Source organism: Ictalurus furcatus, chromosome 22 (assembly GCF_023375685.1).
Source record: "Ictalurus furcatus strain D&B chromosome 22, Billie_1.0, whole genome shotgun sequence".
NCBI lineage: Eukaryota > Metazoa > Chordata > Actinopteri > Siluriformes > Ictaluridae > Ictalurus > Ictalurus furcatus.
Genome location: NC_071276.1, coordinates 12,531,948 through 12,544,969, shown reverse-complemented (window position 1 = coordinate 12,544,969; position 13,022 = coordinate 12,531,948).

The following is a 13,022-nucleotide window of genomic DNA, read 5'->3' as shown; positions in this document are numbered from 1 at the left end:
ACCAAGAGTAAATGCAAGATCAATGAAAGCTATAAAACTTTTAGTACAATATTAGGTAATGGCAGTTAATGGAGAGGAAATTCTGGAAATAATGAATTTGAGCTCAGTCTGAAACTTATAGTCTTACTCTACTCAGGCCTGTCATCTATCCACTTCACAGTTGATAATACAGACATTGTGCAGAAGTGAAAGGAGCCGCATCATCACTCAAAGCAATGCAGAGATCACACCTTAGATGAACAGTTTGCTCCACCAAGTTGACTTTGAACACCATGTGCATCTAAAAAGCATGGAGGACCCAAACTCATAACCATGACCGGACCATCATCCAACATAAAAAAAAAATAATAATAAAAAATACAACCGCCATTACACGTAAATGCAGCCTGATGGGTCATAACCTGTGACTGAACCATGACTGTGGAGAAGTACATAGAGGTATGTCTCTCCACATTACAGTTCAGCCTTGTGATTTACAGGAACTTCCTGATGGATTACTGAACGGTGACCTTTAGGCAAGGAGTGATGAATATGTCTGAAAACATCTGGCAGACTGAAGATATGAGAGCGTGGATATTGGTGGAAACCAGATACGGACAGGGTTCATTATCGTAAAATACCAGCATCCAGGCTTCTTTTGTTAAGCATTTATATGGCTTTAGCTTGAGCTAAGATCCACTGGGATTTATTTTTCTTTTTTCAGGGATTAGCTATAGTATGGAATAAGTGCTTGCAAGTAACAAATGAGCTCCTAACAAACACAGTTACTTGGATGCTGACATTAAAAAGGTTTCTCAAGGTAATATTTATGGCACTTGAATGAAATCACTTGGCCTGCTCAACCACTGATCATAATTAAAAAAGCCATTTTTATTGCAGGGTCCTATAAAAACTCACCATGACATGCCACTTTGAGCAATTTCTGTCTTTCATCTCAGCCATATAAGGAGCCAGTGTTAAATGAATGGATGGAAAATTGCATTACATTTGGCAGACACTTTTATCCAAAGCAACATATAACTGAGACAGGATACAACTGAGCAGTTGAAGTGTTGCTCAAGGACACAAACATGGCAGCTTGGCAGTGCTGGGGATTTGAACTCAAAACCTTCTGTAGCTCAAAGGCAGCGTTGGGAAGCTTACTTCAAAAAAGTAATTCATTACTAATTGCTAATTACATTGTCAGTGTTGTATATAAATTACAAACTAATTACTCTGTCTGAAAAGTAATTTCATTCATCAGTAGTAATTACTACTTAAAATCCGTATCAACCTTGACCACATGGACAATAGAAATGAAACTTTTCATTTAATTCTTTAAATTTGAGTCGGACATGGCTTATTAAACATTGCTTTATTAAACCATTTTAAATACAAAAATGTAAACAGATGTTATTATTATTATTATTATTATTATTATTATTATTATTATTATTATTTTAAACTGGCTTAATAATAAGAGCTACTACTTTGGAGAGGCAGTTAGTGTTTTTTCCCCAAGACATATCTTACATATCTTGTCTACATGTGTCAAAAAAGCAAATTAGGTAATGGGAATATTTCCATTTAGCGAAACAGCCACTCCTTGAACTTGAGCGATTTCACAGCCACCCAGAGCAAACTTGTGTGTATGCGCGCTAGCCTACAGCTAATGAATTTAAAGGGGCCAAGTTAAATTATAAAACTAATTTTATCTTTAGATAATGAATTTAGATTTTAAATTCAATATTGTTTCATACAGAATTGTTGAAAGTCTATACAGTATGTAATGCAAGTACATCATAAGTAACTGCAATGAAATCACTTAAAAATGAAAAGTAATTCCTCAGTTAACTTTTTACAGGGGAAAACATAATTTAATTATAGTAACGGATTACTTAGTAATTACTTAATAACTAACTTAGTTACTTAGTAGCGCATTACACCCAACACTGCTCAAAGGCTTAACCACTGAATGACCATGTCCTCACTGCAGTTAGCAAACATCACTCATAGATGTTACTGCTATCATCACTCATACATGTTACAGCTGTCATCACTCATACATGTTACAGTGATCATCACTCATAGATGTTACTGCTATCATCACTCATAGATGTTACTAAATAAAAAGCTATTAACAATTATACCACAGTGCTCTTGAATTCAAAATCTGATTTGTCAGAAGGTGTTCATTTTCTATAACAGCAGCTCTGACAGTAGCGCCGACTATACATCACAGGTTTATATTAATGAACTTGTTCTAATATATTACTCTATCTCTAGTAGCAGCTAGGGACTTGTATGGCTGACACTCCATGTAATCTAAGTCTAATAATAAACAGAACAAGAATGTGTTGTTATTAAACAAAGAAACATCATCTAATCATTGACGCAGTGGCTGTATCCGAGCAGTAGGTACTGAATCGAATGCAGTAGGTGTTACAGTACGCGATTTCGAACGCAGCCAGTGAAGCTTTTTGTATGGTTTATTTCACATTTATGGAAGGAGTCAGAGTGATAGAGCTTTGTATCAACCAGAGTTGGAGCTGTAACTTTAGGTTTTCTGTCTTGGGAAAGTCTATCAACAAAGTACTTGTTGCATTTCCGGTTTCTCAGTAACAAGGCAAGCTTTGTCTTGTTATTTTCAGGAGAGAATGTGAGAGAATGACTGTTTATGCTGTAGCTACTATGTGATAACATGAAATAAATTGTTTTATAAACACTGCAATAAATAGGACTATATGTAAATGGATGTAAAGTCTAATGTGTCATTCTTTAATAAATAAAAAATGGTGTAAGAGGAATAAAGCACTTATGGAAAATTAATTAAATGAAAGATGTTTGTGTGGGAGGGTTTCAGACCCCCTTGCCATTGATTAATATCTTATAAGTGTACTTCCAATCATACTCTATACTTTACACTATGGATAAGAGGGTAAGGTACAGACCCAGAGATTAAGATCACAGCCTATTAATACCATACCATGGGACCACTGTGTTGAGGGCATGCATTAATCTGAGCGAGAATAATTACTAGCTTTGGCATTTTGCTGTCCATATTGCTTGTCTCTACACCTTGTTTTGCTTAGATCGAAGTGGAAAGGGATGTCTTATAGTAGAGAGAACGTATTATAATGAAAACTACTAAAGACATTTACTATTATTGTACATTCTAGATTAAACATCAACAACAACAATTAAATATGCTTTAAATATGGAAGATGCAGTCTATTAGAAGATGAGATATCTCCTTTGTATTGTTTAACAGCACTGTTTTTAAGCAGCACAAAAGGGTCTCACATGGGAATGTTTTCAAAGTTTTAGCTGTCATTAGCCATGTAACAATTCTCATAGTTGACTTAAAAAAAAAAAAGCTATAGAAAAGAAAAAAGAAAAGAAATCAGCAAAATAATTCCTGTGATACTTTAGGGATTTTCCCAACATGACTCCAATTATACTGTATATGCAGTATAGCAAGTCATTAACCATCACATTGTCATACACATTGTCAATAATATATAATATATATATATATTTTTGTGCTGTGCTCTTTTTCCGCATGCAGGAAAATATATAACTAGTGAGTCAAAGCATAAAAAAACAGCCCAACAAATAAACCTGTTAATCCATGGTAACTGTGGTGTTGCTGATCTCACTGTAATGTGATGACATGGGAAAGCATGACATTTGACTGCTTTTATTAGTGATCTGTGTTGTATTAGTGATCAAAGTCCTGGTCTGAATAGATAAATTTTAAGTTGTAATTGTAATAGGGAATTGTTTGTTTTCGTTCAAAAGCCATGGGAAATGCAAACTTTTCTATGTTTATAGTTAGCCCATGTAACTCTGAGCTGTGCAGGTTCCCCAATATTTGATGTCGACTATGTTAATTGAGATAGCGATACAGTCCCCTCCGAAACTATTGGACTAGCAAGGCCAATTCATTTGTTTGTGCTATAAACCAAAGATATTTGGGTTTGAGATCAAAAGATGGATATGAGACGATTGTTTAGGATTTCAGCTTTTATTTCATGGTATTTACATCTAGATGTGTTAAACAACAACAACAACAACAACAACAACAAAAAACATAGAACCTTTTGTATCAGACCACCCATTTTTTTTAGATGAGCAAATGTACAGGAATAGATAAGTGTGGAAGTAAAATAAAGTAAATAACACGTATTATTTACAACCAATATTTGGTTGCATATACCTTGCTTGCAATAACTGCATCAAGCCATCAATAACTGCATCAATTCACTGACATCACCAGATTGTTGGTTTCCCCTTTTGTGATGCTTTTCCAGCTGTTTACTTTGGAGTGTTCTCCCTTCAGTCTCCTGTTCAGGAGGTGAAATGCTGCTCAACTGAGTGTACTGATTGACTTGGCCAGTACAGAACCTTCCACTTTTCCCCTTGATAAAGTCCTTTGTTGAGTTGGCAGTGTGTTTTGGATCATTGTCTTGCTAGATGATAAAGCTCCTCCTGATTCATTTGGATGCATTTCTCTGTAAATTGGCAGATAAAATATTCCTATAAACTTCTGAATTCATTCTGCTGCTACCATCACGAGTTACATCATCAATAAAGATTAGTGAGCCTGTTCCAGAAGCAGCCATGCAAGCCCAAGCCATGACTCTACCTCCCCCATATTTCATAGATGAGCTTGTATGTTTTGGATCATGAGTAGGTCTCTTGCTCAGTACACTAGTGGTTTCTTTCTTTTTCAGGACATTCCAAATTGTTGTATTGGCTATGCCCAATGCTTTTCTCCAGTAGACAGCTCTCTGGTCTTCAGGGTGGCTTATCCTTTTTTAACAACAAATGCAGTCTTCACAGGTGAAATTGAAGACTAAAACCAAGAGTAGATGTTCAGAGCTGTTTACTGTTTAAACAATCTAACAGGACTTACATGTATAACAAGAAACACTTGTCAGTCACTTGTTCCAATATTTTTGGAACAAGAATTTTTGGAAATTAGGTGGTCTGATACAAAATGTGCTATGGTTTATACCCTTTAACACATCTACATATAAATACTAAGAAATAAAAGCTGAAATTCTAAACTCTCTTCTTATATTCATCTTTTGAGCTTAAAGACAAATGTCTTCAGTCTACAGCAAAAAACATTTATAATAATAATAAAGAATTGGCCTTGTTGTTCCAATAGTTTCGGAGGGAACTGTATATACACTATGTAATTATTATATACTGTAGTCATACTGTATATTAAACAGTACATAAAATATCTTTCCACAATAATTAAATAACTAACATCCAACATAGTTCAATCTAAGAAGCTAACTCATAGAAATATGGTTTTCATCTAGTCCTCATTCTTCTCCATCTGTTTTACAGACGATTTTCTGGACTTTGAGAGAACAGAGGAGAGAGCTGGAGTCGTAACAAATGACATTATTATTATCTGGGACGTCTGGTGGAAATGACGGTCTCATCAGAATGCTGGAACACACTGCTTCCCATCCCAACAGACGTTCATTTCTAGGAGAAGGAAATGTGAGAAAAAAAGCGCCTGGCACACAGATGGAAGCAGAGGAAAAATGGCTCTCTGAGGTTTTAACAACCTACCCACATCTGTTTATTTAAAGAAGAAACCATTGTGTCAGTCAGTTATTCTAACACGTTCTGTGGCAGCTGCCGCTTAGGCCTGCACTGACGGCTTTTCAAATACACTGTTTACTCTCAGTCAAAGTGGCCCCCGAGCTGCAACGGATCAAGCCAGATGGGTGATAAATACCATGAGGTTTCGCACTGCCTGCCTCTCCAAATCATAGCAGCAAGACCAGGGATCTGACTCAGAAACATTTTCCTTTTCATCATCAAATTTTTATAAAGCCTAATGTTATGTTCACTACTTACAATGGATGTCCTGTATATGTGTGGTGGCCTGGGACAACCCATCAGATTATCATTGCTGTGGCTGAATAGTGGAAAACACACACAACTTGTGGAGCAAGTTTTGAACAAATGCAATTATTCGGCCAATAATATACTTTGACATCTTTGACTTTGGCTTTGACATTAAAAAAACATAAATATACCATACCATATTTGACCAAAGTTTCATTTCATTTAGGCTGTTTCTTTGTCTTGGCTGTCTGCCTGCAACAATTTATCTTTTCTGCCAACAATATACTTGGACGTCTTTGACTTTGGCTTCAACTGTAAGAAAACATACAATAAATATACCATATTTGACCAAAATAAAATTTTTATTTAGGCTAATTGCTAACCTTTTCTTGGCTGTCTGCCTACAATAGTTACCAAATGCAGCGGTAAATGCACTCAGTGTACTTAAAGATGTCTAAAACCTTGCCAGCTAAGTGTGCTTTTCTTTCGCAGTAAATGTCATGGTTTTGCTTGTTGCAACATACCGCAGCAAAATGTATATAAGCCTCACCTCTGCCATCAAATCACCATCAAAACAGAGAAGAATGCTTACAGTCTCAGTACTGATGGCAACATACAAGGTTTTAAAATGTTTAACAGACATCATTAATAAAAAGACATCAATAAAAAGAAACTTTGCCAAGAGAGCAATAAATCAGTGCTTATTTCTCCACCAGTGTTTGATCAGTCTAGTGAAGAGATGATAATGAGTCTTTTTATGAGCGACTAGCACCTTTCCCATTGTTAACTGGCAGCAATATTATTTTTTCCAATTATTATTATTATTTTTTTTTACATTATTACATTAGTTTGTAAATGTAGAGTCATCTTTCAGTGGAATTGGAATGAAAACTTTAAATAACTTTTAGAGGAAACCAGAGTTTAAAATGCTAGAACTTTACTTCTAGGTGAGATACACACAAAAGAGAAACATATTTCAACATATTTCAGTTTTCAGTACTATATATATATATATATATATATATATATATATATATATATATATATATATATATATCCATCCATCCTTCCATCCATCTTCTACTGCTTATTCCTTTTCAGGGTCATGGGTACTATATATATAATAGAAAAAAATTCCCCAAGTGTAACATCTATTCTACTTTTGCAAATACATCTAATTGCCTATTGCCTTTTACACAGTGCAAAATGTCCTAAACATAATCTTCATATTATAATTTAATGACATAATAATGTTTATTTAAAGTCATTAGAGAAACATGATCCAAGCACATGGAGTGTCATCATGGTAAATTTCTTAATCGTTTAAAACGGGCCATTTTGCAAAGATCACACCAGGTTAAATGATGCTAAGGTTCTGGACAGTTTTGGACTCTGAATGTCCCAAGAGTCCACGTCTCTTATAAAATGTGCTTCCACTTCTAGACTGCCGTCATTTGAATGTGCCTTGTATTTGCCTTATCAAAACGCCGTGATACAGCAGCAGAGAATTTGATAAGATGACACTTCTTATCAAACATACCTGAACAGCAACACAGAAGAGCATGTGTGCTAACAGATATTGAAAGCTGCCTGAACTAGGCATGTCGGCACACACAGACTCTTATTCCAAACAAATTTTTTTTTTTTATGCTTAAACCTATAATACAAACAGAAATCTCTGAGCAATTGATGTTGTCCAAAAAAGAATTTGCCAAGATATTAGACAGAATTGCAAACGTGTGCTTGATAAACTCAACATTTCCACAACACAATTAATCACATTTTTAGTATTGCCACATATTTTGTGTATCACCCGATAAGATCCTCCTCCAACTGAAGATATCCCAGGGCTGCACTGCGCACATGGCTTTAGTATTTCTGTCTGAACCCCAAGAGCCATTAATGAACAAACCGTCTGATTTGTATCAGATCTGGAATGTTGAATGCTTGCAGCAACCACTGATTTTCCTTTCTTTTTTTAATTGATGTGGTTTGTTATGTCTCATGCTGTAAAACATTGCTTCACTCCATGTTTGCCTGACTAATATCATGTCTGTAAGGGGTTATCGTTAATGGCCCAGTGTGCATATGCTGTTCTCCTTCTGCATGCTGTATGACAGACCCTTAGGCCTATTTAAATAATCTTGTGTAAAGTATAGTGAGGTTGGAAAACCATGTGTTAGGACAGCTGGTATGTGTGTGTATGTATGTAACCAAGGTTTAAAAAAAAAAAAAAAAAAAAAAAAAAATTTGGCAGAACAAACACCAGTCTGTGGTTTGTCAAGAAAGATAAATTGATGATGATCACCATGTTGGAGTTGCAAGAGGGATTTTGAAAGCGCCTCCATCCTACACTGCCTCAGTGATGTGAAGGGAATACTGTTTAATTCTCAAAACGGATTGGGTAAAATGTGTTGATTCATTTTCTATCATACTCACAGCCTGGACAGTCAGAGTATAATATGAATTCACTAGTTTGTAGAAGAACAGCTAATTCATAGGGACTTATATGGTGGACACTTCGTATAATCTAAGCCTAATGATAAACATACAAAAAAAAACAAAAAAAATAAAACATGCTAATATGTAAAAATATGCAATCTTTGATATGTTGGAGCGTAGAGACATTTATGTAACATTTATGGTAGGAGTCTCCAGTGTCTTAGCCCTTTGAAACAGTCAAGGTTGAAGCTGTTCCGGTAGGTTTTCCCCCACAGGAAAGTCTTTACAGAAGAAGGCTTTACGTTTTATAATTTCTCAGTAACACGCTACATTTTTATATTATTAACGTAGTGGTTAGAACGTTTGGCTCGCACCTCCAGGGTTGGGGGGTTCGAATCCTACCTCCCCCTGTGTGTGTGGAGTTTGTGTGTTCTCCCAGTGCTTCAGTGGTTTCCTCAGGGTACTCCGGTTTCCTCCCCAAGTCCAAAGAAATGCATAGTAGGTTGATTGGCATTTCCAAATTGTTCGCTGTGTGTGATTGTGCCCTGCAATGAGTTGGCACCCCATCCAGGGTGTCCCCCTGCCTTGCGTCCCTGAGTTCCCTGGGATAGGCTCCAGGCTTCCCTGTGACCGTGTGTAGGATAAGTGGTACAGAAAATGGATGGAGCTATATTCATAGCTGTTTTTTTTTACATGAGTGATAACAGCAAATATCTTTTATGTGCAACTATAAACCAATAAAAAGTATGACACCTCATTTATAAATAAAGAAATAGTAATCGTTGAGAAATTGCTGTACTATAAGAGGAATATAACAGTTCACACCACCCAGTCTTTGATTATTTTCCTATAACCGCATGCCCTGTGGTGTTTTTTTTTTTCTTACAAATCCTAACCTGCCAAATGTCAAAATGAAGAATCTGTTAGAACTGTAGAATGTATACAGTTATACCGTCCAACTATGAGAAGCCATAACTGATAACTAATGCTTCGTTCTGTTGACAGCTCTCCTCTGTTAATGAAATAGTTACTGAAGTCATAGATTATGTTATAATTAAGAAGGTTAAAAGTATACTTCTGGTAATACTCTGGAAGTTCGCCCTTATGGGTTATTTCATCGGTGAGCTTTAACTTTCCAAACTTTAACAATAATCCAAAGCCAATGCTCAATTACCATGATTGATCAGGCATCTGTCTGTCTCTCTATCATGGTGTTAATGACAGCTGTTGCTATCTTCTGATCTGTGGAAAACCGATGGCATCTGCCATAGTGTGAAAAAAACCCCCAACTAAAATCAGCATAGTATGTCACCTAGAAGGCAAACACACATAGCAGCCACTGAAAACCACAAGCCAAGTTGCAGGAACAAAGGACATAGTGTACAAATTGAACCCATTTTGAATAATAGGGGTTATGTGACTAATATCTAGGGCTTATGAATGTTCATATAAAGAAAGAAATTATAGCTCCTAGCATAATTGGCAAAGAAATGGAAAAATACAGAAAGTGAGTTCAGTTAAAACCATAACTATGAGAATAACTAAGAGAACAGTTTGCCTTTGGAGGTGCTGAGGGAATAGGAACTTGGCAATCCTTAGCCTGTAGAAATCTGTGAAAAAATCTGTTTTTTATTAGAGTCCAGGCAATACTATGTAAGAGAGGAAATGGAGAATAAATCGTTATTTATTTCAACACTTACAAATGTGGCAAGGTACAGTGATTACCTTTGTAGCTGTAAAAGCAATGAAATTATGTATAACCATAAAGAATGAGTCAATTCTGGGGTTCAGTAAAGTGTGTATAATATACAGTGTTATAATGTAATAATAAATACAGAAAGTAACTGGTAAATAGTGCTAGTTACCTTAGTGTATACTGAAGATATAGCATGTAGAGATCTCATCAAAATGATAAGGTGGTTAAAAACGATTTTCTAATGGAAATGGAGAGCCAGACGCAGAGTTTGTCCAATTCAGTTGACTTATCGCTTCCCATTATCTCTCTTCCTAAAGGTCCTATAGAGGAAGTTCCATATCCATGTAAATGGATTGTTCCTGTCCAGTCATTTCCTGTAGTTTGATACTTCCTTTCGAAAACACACCACCTCCACCCACACATACAGTAGAAGCACATACACAAAACATACCGTACACCTTATAAACATCCAGCTTCAGTGATAACCATTTGTTTAGAAGGTATGCACATCTAGGACTGCTTTTCCAACCACTGATAAAACCCTCAAGTGAGATTACAAACCGTCTCACTAGAGACAATCCAGGGACATTGTAGCATAGACAAAGTATTGTTTGTTGTTTGATAATTCATCTCCTACATTTTTCTTGACATCATGACTTCATGAGTAAAACCAAATGAAAATAACAGTACACCAGTATCTTTGGTAGAAACCTGAATTTAGTAAATGACTCAAATTATTTTTTCTTTCGACAAATCATCCACTATAGCAGAGATACAATCACACGTCGTTCTTCCAATCCCAACCATTAATTTCAAGAATATCAAGAGAAACGGTTTATCAGTAAAGATAATTTTGTACTGAAATCATATGATAAACAAATCATGCTCTCTGTCTCCTAGCAGAGATCTTAGTTGTCAGGGGAGCCTTGTGTTTTTAGTGACTTCATTGTGTTTGTCCCATAATTACATTATAGAAGCACAAAAGCGCCTTTAATGGCACCATCAAAAAGTAATGGCATGCAGCTCGCCGCTGTTCAGCACATCTGGTGTGTGTAAATTCAGCCTGCCAAAGAAAATAGTTTGGTTAGTTGAAAGTTTTCTTTTTTTTTTGTTTTTTGTTTTTTCCCTCTGCCTGATTTTTGTCCTCCTTTAGGTCCATGTGAAGTTGTTAATGGGTCTCTCATTAGATAGATCTATTTTAATGCAAGTGAAACAAGTGGGTTTGTTTTAGGCTGATTTAGAAAAAAGGACATAAACTTTTGAAGAGCTGTAGCTGTGTGCCATTTCTATAAAATCTGCTGTGTGTGTGTGTGTGTGTGTGTGTGTGTGTGTGTGTGTGTGTGTTATGGCTCTTTCTGTTCTTTCTACAACCTTGTATTTGTTTCTGGTCATACAATGGCTATCTTGTGGCATTTGCTATATATGTGTATCCCTCTACTGGTTCCATTAAGAGCTCTGTGTTTGGATTGGTCACTTTGTATTAAAAAAAGTCTGCAAAACAATAAAGGCAAATGTACAGTATGAAGAATGAAGCTGTACATGTAAATCTAATGTAAAACATATTACAGAAATAAAGAAGGTTGGAGTGAGGTGAGACTCAGGTGCTGGCTTTAGTCTGTCTGACCTGGGTGAAAGAAATGCAACAGCTGTCTTCATTTTTGATAAGTGTAGCTTCAGGGTTCACTGTTTGACTGATTTAGGAGGATAGTGTTCCCTTCATACCTCACTGTGACCTGGAGAAGGCACCGGCGCTCTCAGATCTGACCATCCGTAACTGACATTGAGTGCATTGTGTTTTTGGGTGGAGAGCTCAGTGCACACTGGCCTAAAGGTACATTCCTGAGTCGAGAGCACTGTTTGAAACACAAACCCCCTTTGTACCAAGTGGACTCACTGAATCTCTTAACTTTAGCATCCACAGGTTCTTTTTTCCACGTGTTCAAGTGTGAACTTGCACAATATTATTTACACAAGTATAGGCATACCATAATTTTCTGTTTGCATGCATGGCTACAGTCCATGACATGGTATAGAGACGACTGGCTTAGAAGCTGCATCCAAGTGTCCTTTTATCTATTTTATAGATATTCCAAGTGGAGGATGGTGCCAGGAAGGATCAGTTTCAAACATTTAATCATCCTTCCTGTACGAACACATTTTTTCCAGTTGGACCTTTCATATCTGAAAATTGAAATAACCTGGAAAGACCGGAATATGCTTCAGCCAAGGGTACATTTTTTGGGTGAACCTTACTAAAGCTTTCTGAGACCTCGTTGATTTAAATTGATTAAAGCTGCTAGATCAGTACGGATTATCAAATGAAAAAACCTGTTGTGCTTGAGACTGACATCAAACCAACTGTAACTGATTAACAAAAAATTCCCTTAAATGTATACAGATTAAAATAGATTACATTAGAGTTATTATAATTCATAATATGTAGTATTTTAAATATAATTGTACTTGAAATATGTAGTATAGTATTTCAAAACTACTATAAATTTATAAAAGTTTCTAAAGTAAAACATTCAAAAGTAAATGGTAAATGGTCTGCACTTATATATCACTTTTTTCCAAAGCACTTTACACTGTGTCTTATTCACCCATTCACACACACACTCACACACCAATGGTAGCAGAGCTGCCATGCAAGGTGTTAACTTGCCATCGGGAGCAACTTGGGGTTCAGTGTCTTGCCCAAGGACACTTCGGCATGTGGAGTCATGTGGGCCAGGAATCAAACCGCCAACCCTATGATTAGTGGACAACCTGCTCTACCACCTGAGCCTCTACCACCGTCTGGACAATCCGCTCTACCACATGAGTCTCTACCACCGTCTGGACGACCTGCTCTACCACCTGAGCCTCTACCACCGTCTGGACAACCCGCTCTACTACCTGAGCCTCTACCACCGCCTGGACAACCTGCTCTACCACCTGAGCCTCTACCACCGTCTGGACAACCCGCTCTACCACCTGAGCCTCTACCACAGCCTCTACCACCGCTCTACCACAGCCGCCCAAAAAA